Genomic DNA, 17822 nt, shown 5'->3' on the forward strand with positions numbered 1-17822 from the left:
CTACTTCTCTTTAGCAGTATCATTAGAATTAATATGGAATATACTTCCACATTTTCTATTCAACTGGGAATTCTCTTTTATGCAAATTATTCTTTAAAAAAAAGGATATTAACTAGTGAGAGCTATGATACTAACAAGGTTTCGCTGTTTTGTTAGTAATTATAGATAGTGGAAATAAATGCAGGATGCAGGAATTAACACTACTGAAGTTGTAATAAACAAAGCATAAATGTCATAATAACTTCTGAGGCTGATTTTTGTTAATGACTATTTGACTTAGTGGTAACACACCAGATCACTTTGATCTTATAGCACACTTAGATGGTTTCACCAGGCATCATCTTGATCACTGAGGAGGCAAAGAACATTATTTACTACCAGACCATTTATATATATGTATAAAAGTCTCCCCACTACACATCTCACAATGAAAATAAAACACATTATGTTTTCAGGATTTAGAAGAGAAATAACAAGAGTTTCTTGATTCCTACAGGTTTACTGATCCTTTGAAGAGAAACCCAAAACAAATCAGAGAAACAAAAGTTTTCTTCCTACCAGCCCTTTTTAAAGGCCAACTTTATTTTTTTGCCAGAGATGCTTTTTGCTCCTGCTTCAGACAGGTTTTGTTCTTCTAATTTTTTTTCAGTGTTTATTTTTTAAGCTTGTGTCTGAAACACCACTACTGTCCCTCACTGTTATCATGGTCACTCGTGGATCAAAACAGCAGCAAGGAGGGATCAGCCCTGACCACCAGAGCCTCAACTCCTCTTGATGCTATGATCATACATGGATGCTCTTTTGACTGATTTGTGCCATCATGTGGCCACAGGCAGCAACAAACCACTCTTGGTTCTGTTCCGCAATTTTGGACAATTTTAAACGAGGTGAAAGTGAGACAGGAAGAGCAGTGACTGCAGGAATGCATCACTCAGCCCTCCCTCTCCAGCAGGAGCTCAGGGCTCCTCAGGTGACGCTGCCCTGCCTTTCCCTGCACGGCTGCTACCAGGCCGAATGAGGGGCTATAATCTTTGTGTCCCTGGTAAATGTGTTGCTGCCACAAAAATCAAACCCTAATGCATCTCCAGAGAGTTCTGCATCTCTAGTAGGTGCCTTTATATCCCGGCATATCAGACACGAGCTCCATCCTGCTCGGCTGCTGCCGAGGAGGTGCTGACTGAGTACCCTGCCAAATGAATCACGCTGATGAGCTGTCTGCAGCAAACTGCCCGGGGCCCAGCACACAGGGGTCACCTTTACACACAGCAGCACAGGAAAATTACAATTTCAAAAAACATGGAGGCACTCAGACTAAAATAGCAGATCCAGTCATTTTCACAAGCGGCACTTAACACAATTTCACGGCCTTGCAGCAGGGCTGAGAGGCACTTTCGGCTCCTTCGTCTGGTCAAGGCTAAGGAGAGTGATTAAAATCTGGAAAAGCTGATGCTCCAAACACAGGGGGTTGGGCTGCATGGGACTGTGTGTTACAAAATCTGATGGGCACAAGGCAGTCCCTGAGTGCTCCCAGGCCAGGCTGGCCGGACCACAAACACAGGCCACAAACACAAACCACAAAATCAAACCCTGGTTCAGGGATGCCCAAGTGCAGAGCCACCTCTCCTCAATCCATGCATACATTGGATGCTGAAAGTAAGTCTTGTACCAGAGAATAAAATGAAATACAAACAGCCTGTTGGACTACACAAAATGAAGGAGCTGGGCTTTACTTAAACATTTATTCATAGAGCTTAAATGTAGACAAGACCCTTACAATCATCTTGAATGACCTCCTGTGTGCCACACTACTACATTTTACCCAGTTACCAAAGAAAAAAGCCCAGTAACTTCTGTACAGCTAAAGGATGCCATTCATAGAGGGACTCAGTCTCGATTTCAAAAAAACCCAGCAACTCAGAGACCAAACATTTCTTTTGGGAGCTTGTGCTCTGCATAGTTAAAACTGTGTCTCATTTGAGTTTGTCTGGCATAAACTTCCAGTGACTGACCTGTTGTGTCTTCCTGTGCTCATTTGAAGGGCTCATTACTACCCATTGATTTCTCTTGTCAAAGGCACCCACATTTTGCAATCAAATCACCGCATTGCCATCTTTTTGAGACCTACACAGACTGAACTGGTTTTGCACTTCTTATTGCTAAGTCCCCTCCAGTCTCTGGATAATTTTGGAGCCTGTTTTCTACACTGGCTGTAGTTTTTAACACTGTATCACAAAACAGTTTTTCAAGAACAGAGGAAAAAAGACCAGAGTCTTTGCCAATGCACTAGACAGATAAAATTCCTTTTTTTATCACCTCCTACTCCTTCATTCCTTACCAAAAGCCCACACCTCAGTAGGCCTCTGACACAACCTTGCATTGAAGGCTTGAGATTGTCTGATGCCAAAAAATTCACCTTTTTTGATTTGGGAGTATACAATTCCCTAATCCAAGGCTATTACTGCCGTTCATTGTTTCTAAATCAGTGATGATTTGAAATCCATATTGTTTGAATGGGACTTTTATGGCAGTGGAGCCCAGCTCCTCTTAGTGACCTTGATCTGCAAGATTGTCCTTTGCCCTCAGCATTCAACATTTTGATGCCCTTTGTGTCACAAGTTTTATGAATCTTAAGAGTACTTTTACTCCCAGGTGTTGAATGCCATGGACCATACTGAAATGCACCAAAAAGCCACTCTGGTTTGGGGTAGTGGCTTCCCACTGACAACTACTTCTACATTAGGCAAGATCCCAATAAATTAAAGTCACACTGACAAATCCAAAGACCGTTCCGTCTTCAAGCAACCATGATATTACATCAAATCCTAGATCACTGCAAAAGTCTATTACATCTTTGTGGATATCAAAGCAGTCTTTAATCAAAAAGACATAAATCTGACTGACATTCTCCAAAAACTCCCCTCTACTTGCATTTACTTTTATCTAAAGCTATTGATTCTGTATAAATCAACTCTGTCATTAGCCCAACACTGGGCCTGAGAGAGACATCATGCTAACATGGATTTCACTGTCCATATCACCAAAGTCAATTTGAAATAGGAATTCTGTGATTTCCCCAGTAACCCAGAATTAACAGATACCAGAAAAATACAGTTTAATGTCACTGTTTTCATCCTTGACAAAAGGCACCTTAAATCAGCCAGCTTGGCTGTTCACCTCTCAAAGACACTGTTCAACATCATAATTAGTAATTCCTATGTATTTGCCATCTAACAGGCTAAAGTTTATTATTTCCTAACCTGCCATCCTAAAGTAGAAAAGCGAATCCCTCAGGTCCTGAGTGCAACATGTATGAGACAGAAAATAATTAAGTTCTGGCATGTCAGAAATTCTGACAAAATCTCACTCCTGGCTGCATGTCACACTCAGTAAATGTCTCTATCTCTAGAGTCAGTACATGGACCCCAATGCCTGAAGATTTTTCCACCTGAAAGGACCTTGAGTTGGATGACCACTGGAGGATGAAGTCCACATCAACACAGCAGAGAATTCATCTCCCCTAGCACACAAACTCCTCACATACAGAAATTAAAATTTACACAAACTACTGACCAACAGAGCTCTGAGTCATACAGCACTGGCCACCAGATACAGGCCTGGTCAAAAGAAACTGGGATTCAGAGAACATTCATTCCAGAACTGAAGATCTATATCTTCCTGTTGAAAATCCATGCAAACCACAGCTGAGCTTAGCTGTTGAGGCAAGGAAAACCATTTCTGCTCAGTGACAACCCAAGCTATTTTGCAAAATATTGACTTGATCTGTTGAATTTCTTGTAAAAGCAATTTTTAATTTGATGTTGTTTTCAGAGACAAGATGGTCCTTGGGATTAGCATTAACAAGCTGCTAAAATTTGGCAGAAAGTGCACATCTTACATTATCTTCAAGAAATGTACTTCAACTACTACAAGATAATAACAATTAATTCTGCAGATCAAATTTTAAAAAATAAAAATAAGCAATAGTCACTGAGTTATCAGATACAGAATTAAAAACCAACAGCCAACTCAATTAATAAGAATTTCATGGACCAGGTCATGTTTCAAGGAGCAGCTGAAGAACAAAACACCTTTGAGTCACAAGTTCATAGACAAGATGAGTGAAATTGACTCACCTTTATCTGTGAACTATCTTATCCTTTCATTTGGCTGTCATTAACTTCAAACAAATCACTCACCTGTCCTCAAATTTAAACATTATTTAAATGAATTGATTAGAAGAGGGCAGAACTGAACTGAAGGCATTGTTGTTCCAGCCACCTTTAATGAAATAAGCTCTATCACAGCATCAGAGAGACCCCTCCCAGAGCCAGATGGGATATCAGCCATAGAATTAATGCTGGATTTACATGGAGAGAGCAGCATCAGTTTAAGGAAAAAAATCTGCCTAACCCACAATGAGTTTGGAAGGAGCACATAAAAATAAGAACTCACTAACCAAGGAATATGCCTTGCCTAGTATTCACTATAAATTACACTTCAACTATACAGAAAGGGCTACAAAACTCAGGGACTGTAACTCATGGGTACTACTTTTGTTTCATCCTAGTGCTCCTGAAAAATGGCAGGTTGCCACCAGATGAACGTCCTGCAAAGGAATAAAAGGTGGCTTCACAAGGGAGGACTTGTTCTCTGTTCTGTGAAGGAGCAAAATGTGTATCTTACATGGAGATAAAAAACCTGGAAGCTAACTTAATATCAGTGCCCAGCTCTGAAGGTGGAACATGTTTATAGAATATATATAGCTGGAAGGGGCCTTAAAAGTATTGACTTCATCCTGCCCCAGTCCCAACACCAGGACCATTATATTGGTTTAAATTCAGTCCAAAAAAAGATGCTGCTGTAACCTGGGCTTAAGAGAGGCAAGCATCCAACTTCCACACCAAAAATCAAAACTGGAAATATCTCCAAAACCCTCAGGGAACGAAGCATGAATGCCAGAAGTATTATACTATGTTTATTGCAGCATTGAGTCTGATTTGCCATCACATATGTCAAATGACCAGGATGTTCCCACTGCTGTTATCTTCCATACAAAGTCACAGAAGCCAATCTTTCAATCAGAAAAGTGTAACACAATGAAGTCTCATCCAGCATTTCATTTAATCAACTACCTGGAAATTTGTTCCAGACTGAATAAAATAAATTATTTTGCATTTCTGTTAAGCTTCAGCATAGCAGGTTGCAATACTCTCACAATATATCCAATACTGAGTGTGATATTTGCCCATGAACTATACTGCATTTCTCATCTGTCACAGGTCATTTAGCTCAGACAGGATGATAATAATAGAAGAAAGATGCAGGAAAAAGAACACTCACAAGTTATCATGTTGACAGTGAAGGGCATAATACATGTGGGTTTGTTTTGTCTTTTACCATAAAATATTTGTCCAGACTTTGTGCTTTGTGAGGTTTAGGATATTTCATTGCACCTTTCTTATGGATAGGGAAGATGGCACCATAGCCATTCCCACAACATATTCCCCTCAGGTTTATTTCATATATAAATTATATATAAGTATATATATATAAAAATCATATATGCCTGACCACTGCACCTATGTTAAACTTATTAATAAATATAATGGACAGCCTTTTCCAGGTTCTACTATGCTTTTAATCTTATAAAGATATACATTTCAGGTTGTTACATACAAATATTAAGTGTTTAATATGATTTATCATGAAGCATTAAAACTTAAAGCAGTGAACTATAAAGGAAAAGTGTCCAAGAACAGAACTCTGCAGCATTTGTGCTTTCTGTTTTCCTTTCCTGTAGCTAGTTTTTAATCTCTAGATCCCCTTCCTGGACAATCAATAAAAGGCTTTCACTTATGTTTTAATGTCTCCCTCCAAACTTTATAGAGTGTAATATATAACAGCGGGCTGTTGTCTGCATTACTGTCATTACTTACTCTGGTTTAGTAGATGCAAATTATCCTTCAGTGCCTTCTGTGAAGCGTTGAAAGAACTGATCAACCACCAAGGAGCAGCCCTCCTGTGCCAGGGGAGGAATTCCCTGCAAGTGGGAAGGAACAAGCAGCTTATGCTGGGAGCCGACCTATTGCAGAGCAGCTTGGCAGAAAATGACCTGGGGGTCCTGGTGGACAACACATGGAACATGAGCCAGAGCATGTCCTTGCAGCAAGGAAGGCTGACAAGGTCCTGGGCTGCAGAGGGCTCAGGGGAGAGCTGATCAGTGTATATAAATACCTGAATCATAGAATCATTTGGGTTAAAAAATACCTTTAAGATCTTAGAGTCCAACCCTTAACATAACACTGCTGAGTACACCACTAAACCATATCCTTTAAATACTTCCAGAGAAGTCAGCTCAACCACTTCCCTGGGCAGCCTGTTCCAGTGCTTGATAAACCTTTTGGTGAAGAAGTTTTTCCTAATATCCAGTCTAAACTCCTCTGGGGCACCTTGAGGCCATTTCTTCTCAGCCTATTACTCGTTGTTTCCACCACCCTGAAGGGAGGGTGCAGAGAAGACTGAGCCAGGCTCTTCTCAGTGGTGCCCAGTGACAGAACAAGAGGAAAAGGGCACAAGCTGAAACACAGGAGATGCTGCCTGAACATCAGGAAGCACTTTTTCCCTGTGAGGGTGACCAAGCACTGGCACAGGTTGATCAGAGAGGCTGTAGAGGCATTCACAGACCTTGGAGACATTCAGAAGACACCTGGACACGGTCCTGAGCAGCAAATATACTCTCACAATCCTATAAACCTGTGGGAAAATCTCTTCCTAAACACAGGCTGTTGTTAATTGGCCTATGATCTAAAGCATGAGGGTTTATACCCTTCGTGGTCCCACCTCACTGCCAGCTGTTGCCCTTTCCATCAGGGATGAGGCCAGTGTAAAGTGAATTAGCAGAGTCCTTCAGTCTGGTTGTTATATTCAGCATGGAATAGTTCTGGAAAATACAAAGATTAAGATCTTCCTCGGCTTTGCACATCTGGGGAAATTCTCCTTTTCTGATACAGGTCTAAGCAAAGAGAAGTAAAGCATTAGTTTATAATGTTTTAAAACTGCCAAGAGTTTCCTTTGTTTTATGTACTACAGACACAGGACCGGGATCAACCCCCATGCATATTTCTGTGCACATATTTTACTACTTTTTCTCACTCAAAGATCAATAATGTTTTAAGAACTGCTTCAGTTAAGAGTGCAGCTACTTTGCCTGTTGTAAAGCCACTGAGATACCTGGTTTGGTCATTAAAATTGGCCAGATTTACAGGCTGCCTCATACAGAGCATCTAGAGCTAAGGGTAAAAGCTACCCTCTATGAATCCCATAAGGTCTTACAGTAAGTCATATCTGACATCCCATTTGTCATCCTGAAATCCTGAGAACAGAAGACAAATAGCCCTCAAAGTTGAAGGGAATCCTTCAGACAGAACTCACTTAAAAAGTAATAGTTAATAAAGTCATCAGGCTCACGGGCTGGGGTTTTGCTCAGACTTCTTTAAATAACTTCCCAGATAACGAAGAGGATTTAATTTTCCTGATAAAATTAGACCAATTAATCAGGCTGCACAGCAAAGGATATATTTCCCTTCTACAAAGGGACAACCAGCTATGTTATGATAAAGAATTTATTAGCAGGAAGAGTTCTCCTTAGACTTCCTTGGGAGATGAAGGGCAAGCCAATAGTAAAATATTTTAAAGCTCATTGTGGGCTTTTGGAGCACTGGTGAAATGTGTACCATTTATCAAGATTATTAAGATGAAACTATTAACCCTCTGACAGTTTAATAACCATTCTTTATGTTATAATAACATAGGGCCCCTTTGGGATCAAAGTTCCAATTTTGGAGGCACTGTCCATCATTTGTCAAGGAAACTGAACCTTTGTGTTGAGCAAAACAGCAACAGGATCAGCCTACCCTACCTTTTCCTCCCCAAACTATAGAACCTTGCAGTTCAGGCCCAGGCTTCTCTCTTTTTATAGGCCTTTTAGGGGAAATAGAGCCACTGGGTCTGCACACTTCTTGGGGGATCACGAATCACTGGACTAAAGGAACAAATCTGAAAAGAGGATTAATGAAGTGTGGTCTCACAGAACTAAGCACCCCTGCAGCTCATGAGGATTTAGACCATTTCTAGAATTGACATGTTGTGTTTCCAGACTAACATCCAATCCATCTTCAGAGTAACATGCCAGTGATGCCCAAAACATTGCTACCATAACAAAGATGAGAACCATTCCTCCAGACAGGAAGTAATTAGTTCTGACAATGTGAAGATTCCACAGAAATCTCTCTTACAACCTCATTCAAGTCCTTATAGATATTCCACACTCACAGTATATTCTATATTTTTTGCATTATCCTTGTGAATATTAAGGTTTGCAATGCAACCAAGAATTCTGCTTCCCTAAGAAGTGGCAATGCATGATTGCCTAGAAAAGGAGTCTTCGGTAGCAATGTCACTGGAGCCATGTTAAAGTTTCAGCCAGATTGACTTCCAAGCTGTTTCTGTATTAAAGCAAAGTGCTCTGTTGTCAGCTTGGGTTCCTCATCCAATTCATCCTCACCTGCCAAAGCTCAGCGTTTGAAATATAACCCTTTGAGGGGACAATGTTCTGGCTTTGGATGGGAGAGAGTTAACTTTCTTCCTTGTAGCTGCTGCAGTGCTGTGTTTTGGATTTAGCATGGGAATGATGTAGATAACACTGCTTTGATTGTTGCTGTGTAGTGCGGGCTCCCCGCCCCGCTGGGGACAGTGAGCAGGGAGCTGCACCGTACTTTGCTGTCAGGGTTAAACCACACAGACAACGCTCAAGATTCTCCTTGAATTTGGATCTGAGGCTTACCTGAGCTCACAAGAAAGGCAGGATTCAGTTCTGGAGGCTGGGCCATATACTTTGCTTGCCCAAAACACACAAATGCTTGAACCTCACTTTTGGGTCAGGACCATCTCCAGTTGCAGACACTTCTACAGTGAAGAATTTCAGTGCTGTAAACAACTAACTATATCATTGGGCTAAGGTTAATTAGTCTGGAGGAACAATTCAGATCATGCTGATTTAGTTTTAATCTCTACTTCAGAGACTCAGGACGAGCAGAAAGAGAGAAAAAGAAATAACAAGAACACATACAATTTTGCTCAACAACGATACCCCAGTATTTAGATCTTAGCCTTTTCTTCTACCTCCTCAGATTTAATTTTCTGCCTCTGTTGTATCAGGAGGCAGGTTGGTTGGTTGGTTTGTCCCTTCAGTGTTTCATAAATGTCTGTTCTTGAAACACTTCCTGCCCCATTTTGCAAACCAGCTGTTCCTGGACAGGCCAGTCTTCAGCTGGTGTAAGAAAATACTGCCAGGCACTGAAGTCAGTACAGAAATGAACAAAGCGAGAATACCCCTGTGTTTTTAAAACACTAGCAACTAGCAACTTCCAAGTATTTTCCCAACATCAATCACCAGCAAGCTGTCAGCAAAGCCTGTGTTAGCAGTCAGGAAAAGAGGTGACAACAAATAGTGGGAAGTAAAAGAAATCATACCTGAATACTCCTGAACACAGAAAATGCCAGGGTGGGGAGAGAGAGGGAAGGAAATGGGGACACACACAGGGCAGGAAGAATGAAATTAGAAAGTATCCTAAAAACAGAGGCCCAAATAAGCAGAGGTGATTATATTCATGGTCTGCTAGAGACACGTAATCAACTGTCCTCAAAAGGTACCTTTTTTTCTCCTGTAATTTTTGCTGACTTGGTTTTTGTTTAAATTCAGAGATTACTCCAACTTTCATAAACATTTGTGCATACCAGCATTTTTAATGTGCACGTTTGGCCCTGTGCCTAATTTGTTGTAGTTCATATCCATAACCTTGCTACTTTTTGAGAATTCAACCCTGACCTTCATCTATTCCTTCTCCAATGCAGCTCAGTTTTCTATCCTACCCTACACTTGGCAAAATTGCACTGTGTTCCTGACTGACAGTCCTACCAGATGTCTTTGGGTGACCTCAGTGCCCTTCTGCAACTGTCAACTCTTCCCAAGTTTCTAATTTAAAACACCTCCCCCAAACCTCATCAGTGCTTTGTGTCAGCAGTCTAGGAAAAAAAAAAGGATACTCATTTGCATAACCTCTCCTTTCTACAAGGATCTGAGTGCCTAATAAGACACTGAGGATCTTCCTCATGTCATCTTCTGTCCTCATGTTTAGACAAGGTCAAGCTGGGCTTTCCCACTGAACTGGAACCATTTCAGAGGAAGATGCTGATGTTTCCTCCTGTCCCTTCCACTCCTGGGAATTAAGTGCTGCTTCCCAAATCCCTCTCCCCAGCTCATCACACTAATTATAATCGGAGTTCCTTAGAATCCTTGCAAATATATGGATTTCCTTTTTGCTGTAGTTATTGTAATCACTCCCAGAAAAACCACTGCGCCCCAAACTTGATGTCACGTGGGAATTCACCTACATCATCTTACTGGTTTATCAATGTTTTCAAATTTAATGTGAATATTCATTTTGTTCATCAGGGCTCTTGAGGACTGCTCTCTTTTGATCTGAATCTTTAGGCTTCAGTCAAAAAACACCAACAGAAAACTTACGCCATTGCATCCCATGTTGGATGATGATGCTAAAAAACTCCCTCCCTGTGCAGTCCACTCTCCCTACATCAGAAGCAAAGAAATCTGATGCAGTCACTGCCTCTTTCTCCCACTAACCTTTTCTGCTCTTCCAGTCCCTGAGAATGTCTGGAGTCTTGCCCCTAGGATTAGAGTGAGGAAGGAGAGGAAGTTTTCTGGTATTTATAGTTTTGACCCTGTTAATTGTTTTTGTAATTCTTTTCTTCAGCATGGTCTCTAAGAGTCTGTACTTTGTGCTACTCTAATTAACAAACTTCCTCTTAATTAAGCTGCACGAGAGCTTTGGCTGTGAGGAACATGGGCACTTAAGTTTCCTTTTATTCCAAGCTTTTAAGAAGGTGTTTAACTTCAGGCAGGCATTTAAGTCACATGAAGCTCAATGGCTTTTAAGAACATGTTTTTTTTTCTTGAATACAAAAGGATTTGGAGGCATCTTTAATTAGTCTGATGAAACTGGAGCTGGAAAGAACAGATTATGCTACTTTAACCTGCCTTTCTCTAAGTGTGTACATTTTCCATGAGAGGCACATGAAAAGCTGCAGAACCCCTCAACATTTGCTGTCCTGGTGCCTTTTAAACTGTCATGATTTATAAAGTATCCTTGGAATAAATAACTAGACTAGATTAGAATTCCCATTAGAATGGGAATAATTGCTTTGCAAACTACAGAGCATTAGAGCACCAAGTAGCACACAGTAAAGACCCCAGGGGTCAGAGACCAAACAATTCACATTGCTGAATCAATTTCACTGGTAAAAGAAAGAAAAGAAAAACAAAACAAAGCAACTGAGAAATTTACTGTATATAGTTCATTAAAACAAAGAATAAAAGAGGCAAATTGGATAGAAGAGGCAGAGAACTGAAATTAGCAGTCTAAAAAGAGCACTATCAAAATTACCCTGGTTTTGTAAAGTGATGTTTTGCAGCAAACTCCAAAGCACTTAATTTCCTGTGAAAACTTTCAGACAGCCTGAAGGCATTGTTTGACCAGCTGTACAATATATCAGCTAAATGTGCTCTGAGTGAATAGATTCTCCTAGCAGAGGCACCTGCAGGATGTGTAACTTCTATTTCACACATTCGTTCAAGGCAGCCGTGTAGCTCCACTGGCTCATCGTTTGCATTCACAATGGACAGCTGGCATCACCCAAATGAAACATTACATTTGCTTTTGCTGGCAAATAAATAAAAAAGCCACCAAATAAACCCCCAAGAACAATAAAAACAACAACAACAAAAAAGGAGGGGAATGTCTTCAAAGGTTCTTCCGGATTCTGAAATGTTTAATTGGACTTTCAAATGAAAACAAATCAAAACGTGAAGGTTTTCATGGATAATGAGGACTGAGGAAATGAAAAATAAACCCCTGCAATGCCCCAGAATTCCCAATAGATGAACTCGCCAAATCAGGAAGTTTGAAGAGGGAAGTATAATTATCTTACATGGCTGCTTCATTAACAGACCATGATGCAACCATGATGGGAAGTTAACCATATGCTGCACTTTGCTGAGGGAATGGAGACAACAAAACAGAAAGCCTGGTAAAGCCTCCTAAGCATCTGCTGAGTTCTGCAGGGTAAAAATCCTCTCCTCTCTTGTGTGAGTGGAAACATTCCTACTGATTTTTAGGTGTGGTCATGGATTTGACACAAGCCAGGTCCCAGTCTCCTCTCTAAGCTCACCTGATTATGATGGCGCAGACACTACAGATCCTTGTTCTTTTAAAATCCTGTTAACCTGCAAGGCTGAAATTTGTTAGTAATACATGCACATTGCAAATTGTTAATTTGGAGATTTATACACAAACAGGATGTGGGACGTCCCACCAGTTCCAGTGTCATCATTTCCAGGGCTCACTTTACAATAAAAAAACTTGCAGCGAGAGAGATCTCAGCTAGAAATTCTGACTTACCTCGAGTCCTTCCTGCTTTGACAAAAGCTGCCTGGCAAATTTCAACTCCAAACCTTCTGGAATCAGTTTGGTATTGCAGAAGAGTTCTCAAATTCCTTCTTTACCTTTTGGCTATAACACTTCAAATGCAAAAGTGTATCTGCAACCCTATTCCAACAAATATTTGTGAACATTTCCTGCTGTACTCCCCTTGCTCTGCTCTTTGTTATTCGACAGCTCCACCAGGCCACTTTGAGTGATCTCATCTTGAATCTAGAACTTGGAGTTACACACTGTTTTCCTCTCCAGTCCTGATTCCTTGAACCTCATATTTACCCCTCTGACCTCAACCACATCAAAAACAATGGAGTGGGGAGATGAGGGAAACTAGAATGAAGCTAGACTGAGTCTAGCACTCAAGAATAAATGCTGCAGGCAAGCTTAGCAACATGATGCTCTCAGACAAAGAAAAGAAAAGAAAAAAGAAAAGAAAAGAAAAGAAAAGAAAAGAAAAGAAAAGAAAAGAAAAGAAACTACCTTTTTTTTTCTTTTTTTTTTTTTTGAATGTCTGACAAATTTACTTTTAAGCAGCACCTGTAAAATTAATGAGAAGCACATACTGGAGGTATTTAACAGCCTAGTGAGAATTACACTTCTTTCCTCTGGATTTTCAATGGAGCATGGAATCCAAACCCATTTTGTGCCTTGAATAAAACCCTCTTCAGTATTTTCCAAAATGCTGAGATCAGTGGAAATCTTGGTGCCTTCTTTCTCTCACTTCTGATGGCCACATTTGTCAGTGGGTAAAGAGACTTGTGGCTGCATGGATCCAGCAGTTCTCAGTTAATGCAGATGTAATTTCCTGATATTGTCAAGAACTGCTAATTGTTATTATCTCTCCCTTTGGTGCTATTAAGAAAAGGTTTAAACTGCTTCAAACTTCTGGACTGGTGAATCTCTTTTAAAAGCCACTTATTTAATCCGGGAAACATCAGGGAAATGCTACCAATGATAAAGTCCTGCTGTTAAAATAAATATTGAATTTCGGTTTGCATCTGTATTTATTTTTAATGCAAAGTGCTAAGGACTTGTTCAGCAGTGGGAGTCTATTTATCTGCATAATGCATGCTCTTGTTTACACATTATCTCTTGTTAAGTGTTATGTCTGCATATAAACAGACAAAAGAAAAAGCTGGACTGAAACCACATGAATCTCACAGGGGAACACTCTGGACAAAATAGACAAGGTCATGGGTTTTTAGCACAGCATTTTATGAATTGCCAAGTGATGACAATAGCCAGAATTTTATTAAGGCTTATGAAAGGCTCTGCTGCACTCTGCTCTTAATCAATGTGGTGCAAATGTTTGCATAAATATCACAGAATCCTACGCAGGCTGATTCTCAGAACAACTCAGTTAGGCCAGAAGAGAGGGAGAAGAAATGAAGTTTCCACCCAGTAAGATGTGAACCACTGCATTTTAGCAGGAATTGCTAAGCCCATGTCAACCCTCTCTTGCCATCACATTTTTGGGATGGGATTTTCTAGCATGTTTACTATTGACATGACACTTTTGAAATCCATGTCTGCCTTGACTCAGTCAATATTTCACCCATATTTCAAAAATATTTCTGAATTTTCCAGGAGGCAGCTTATACCTAGATGCAGCCACAACATCATGCCTTTCATCCATGTGATACTAATTCATTCAACAGGCATCTTTCACTGGCTCTGATGGCTTCCAGTAACATGTAATTCCTCATTTCATACAAATTTTACAGGTAAAATTATTAATTAGGATTAAAGATCTGCTCTTATTCTCAAAGGAAGAGATTTAATTGATGATACTACTTCTCTAACTGGAAAACAGACATTTTAATTTTTATATATAATCATCACTTTTCATCATGTATTCTGCTCAATTTATTGCTGTTATTTTTTTATTGTGTTATTTATGGACAAACTATAAAGCACAGCACTGAATACTCTGATAAGCTTTGCTGAGAATCCATTTTCCTGCAGAATTTTTTCTACTGCCACTACAACCCAACCCAAGTCTGCAACAAGCAGCAGTGAAATTTTCCTTTGAATTACCTAACACTATTTCAAATTTTACATCAAGTACAGGCTTCTTTCCCTTTTATGTGTAGCTCCTCTGTTTATATTGCACTGAGAACCAGTCTTCTGTTTACCAGGGAAAAATAAAGATAATCTTCTAATCTTGCTCCAAGGCAGAAACACATGGCCCAGTTTCGTGGAATACAGTAAATATATCTTGAAAGAAGCATCTCAATGAGTTTGTATAAATGGCTGCCTCACCATGAACTGCAGTGTGACAGGGTTATGATCTCCAAATCTTGCACTTCCCTTCCTTCAAGCACTGCCAGCTTGAACTCCTTGTCCTGGCTGAAGCAACAGAACTGGAAAACAGGATCAGTGTAATTTCTGTATCAGCTATCCCAGTTAACATGGAAAGAGACTCTCTTAAATGCCAAGGAAAGAAATGTGCATCAAATTCATGTCCCTCAGGTACTAGTTCAGTCAATAACTTCCAGTGGACTCTTTTTGTCTGTTCAAGGAGGGCGTTTACTATTTTTAGTCTGCTAAACAGGAGATTTCTTGTTTTCTGTCTTCAAAAAACCACTACCATGCTTTGTTGAAAATCATCAACATTTCTTTTTTGGTTGGTTCCCACAGAAGCTTTATTAATAAGTGGATTTATTACTGTGTAGCAATCCTATGTTAACAATTACATCATATTAAGCACGTAAGTGCCTATTAAATACAGCTACCAGCATCCTGCAGACATGGGCACATCCATTACAGCCTTCAGCTGTGTGAATACAGAACATTAACTGCAAAGCAGAACATTTCTGTGTAAGGCAGCAGATGGGAGCTCAGTGCCGTGTGCTTTCCGTTCTCAAATGGAGTTTTTAAATCCACCACCTCTCTGGAGGAAATCCACAAATGACCTGTAGGAATGCAAAGCCTGTAGCCAACAAGCCTCTGTGCCTAGAGGGGCTGATCTACCCCCCCCTCAACTTTCCAGCTCCCTGCAGATGGGATGGATCCTTCCAGTTTTCCCACATGGATGCTGGAGCCTTGGTGGGTGCTCTCCAGACTCCTGGGCCAGCACTCACCTCCTCAGGAGCTGAACCTCAGACACTGCTGCTCTTCTTTCTCCTCTGTGGGGTGCATTAGCCTTGGTTATCAGGGGAGAGAAATTATGAAGATCTTCTTGTTGCTACGTTCCCAGACTGCCTTAGGATTTTTTTACCATTTTCATTCTCTTCCCTCAAAAACCAATCTAATCCTAACCTCTTTTAATGCTGGGCTCTCCACAGAACAAAGGGCAGGGACAGATGTCATAGACTCCATCTCACTTAATAACCACTTTCTCCCTAACATTAGGAAAGGGTGAAGCTGAGGTTGGAAAACCTGTCACTCTTCTGGATTCATCCCACATTCCTAGATTCTTTGCCAGTTTTATTAATCGAACAGATTTTTTGATATAGATTAATTTGAAGAGGTGTTTGCTTTACTGTTTCTTCCGGCTTCATTAGCATTTGAGAGACATTTGATGATAAAGTCTTATTATACCCATCACAGACATTTCAAAATCTGACATTTCCTGGATGATCAGATGGGAATTAACTTTGGAGTACATTGTAATAGGCAACATATTGTGATTTCTAAAGTTAACACGCTGCGGCTGCATGTACAGGAATCCTTTCTGGCACACATTTGCACACCTCTGGTGTCACCAGAGGAGTTACCTGAATTTAACCAGACCAAAATTTTGCCTTTACCTGGTACCTGGTTAAGGAGGCAAAAGGCTGCCATTGTGAGCATGGAAAGCAGAGCTCAGACCAGCCCCTCACAGCTCCCTGCTTCTTGTGTCCCATGGGGCACCTTGAGATCCCTGCCTTCCATGGTGCCCTGCAGGGAGAAGCCCCAGGCCCCAAAGAAGAGCCCAGATGTGCAGAAAGGCTCTGCCAGAGCAGAGGTCTGAGGACCTTTCATGGCCTGGGAATCCACACCATCCCCTTACCTTCTTGAAGAATGCATCTGTGGACATTTCAAACACTGATGCCATCTGCAAGATCCTTGAACAGCCTCCCAGGCTAGAAGTGAAACCCATCTGCTCTGTGTTCCTTTCTCTGCCCAAAGAATTGCCAGTGGACTTCACACCTGCTTCTTCTCTATCAAAATTTTATTCCCAGGAAAGCCAAGTTGTTTGTTTTCCCTGACTATAACAGGGCTCCTCTAGCATGCTTTTGAGCAAAAACACACAGTTACAAAACCTGTTTTAGATTATTACAGCAATGTAAATATGGCTGATTCAGGAAAGCTATGCAAGGAATCCTAGTGCATCACTGTGCTGGATGATCCAAGTGCTTGCAGCTTTTATAATTTTCTAAGTTTGTATCAGCTGTTTGTAGATTTTATAATTTAAAAGAAAACCACTACAGATAAGAATGAGTCAGTGCAAACACATGAAAGCAGTTACAATAGCAGAATACAATGGAAAAGCAAAAAGGCAATTACTGGGTTGCTGGTTTTGGCCCGTGTTTGAGAAATGTCTAATGCCATCACATATCAAAATTACACGTAGCAAACCCCTACACTGAATGAAAACTCCAGAAATATCTAGCATCAGTTTCAATAACTGCTGCTGCTGCTGTGCAAACATATATATACAGAAGTACACAAATTATTTAAGCAACATTACCTTAGAGTTTAATGTGTTTGCATTTCTTGCTGCAGGCACACCACAAGGCTGCTATCATAAAACATCCCACACCTACCAATTCCTTCTCACCAGCCAAGTAGTCCCTTGAATTCAAATTATGTAGGCAGCCTTCATGCTGTAGGTGCTACTCATTTTTGCCTTATGATTCCATATTTCTGCTTGTGACATGAGCAGCAAAAAAATCTCCCACCATAAACTGTAGCTACTCCAGGCTAAATCAACACAGTACTTCCCTCTACTCCAGGTCAAAATTTGCTTTGTTTTATTATTTCATCTATATGCTGGGCTTAGTTTAAGGTAGTTTCAGTCCTAAAGTCGCTCCTACAGTTGAAAATTATTACGTCAGTACTAAAAATTCATGAAACATCAGTTACAGAATTGACTACAATAAATGTGGAAGCCAGTGGCACTTTAAAATTATCTTGGTGAATTATCTAAATCTGTCACGCTACACACATTTGACGTATTTTCACATATTTATCTCATTTATTACAGATCAATCATTCTGAAGTAAAAGCAGCAGGAAAGACAGAGACCCAAACATGAATGGTCAC

The 17822-nt window shown here is 40.4% G+C and overlaps 1 long non-coding RNA gene across 1 annotated transcript; it reads right to left on the reverse strand.

Annotated features, from left to right (window-relative positions):
• Positions 1–291: 291 nt before the first annotated feature.
• On the reverse strand, positions 292–12991 carry LOC121669340. Its single transcript, XR_006017728.1, has 3 exons — positions 6841–12991; positions 5937–6040; positions 292–349 (listed from the first exon to the last, which is right to left on the reverse strand). It is a non-coding gene; the product is annotated as an uncharacterized LOC121669340 (long non-coding RNA).
• Positions 12992–17822: the final 4831 nt, after the last annotated feature.

Source organism: Corvus kubaryi, unplaced genomic scaffold (genome assembly GCF_017639235.1).
Source record: "Corvus kubaryi isolate FWS band 111438036 unplaced genomic scaffold, C.kubaryi_AGA036_p1.0 37391, whole genome shotgun sequence".
Taxonomy (NCBI): Eukaryota; Metazoa; Chordata; class Aves; order Passeriformes; family Corvidae; genus Corvus; species Corvus kubaryi.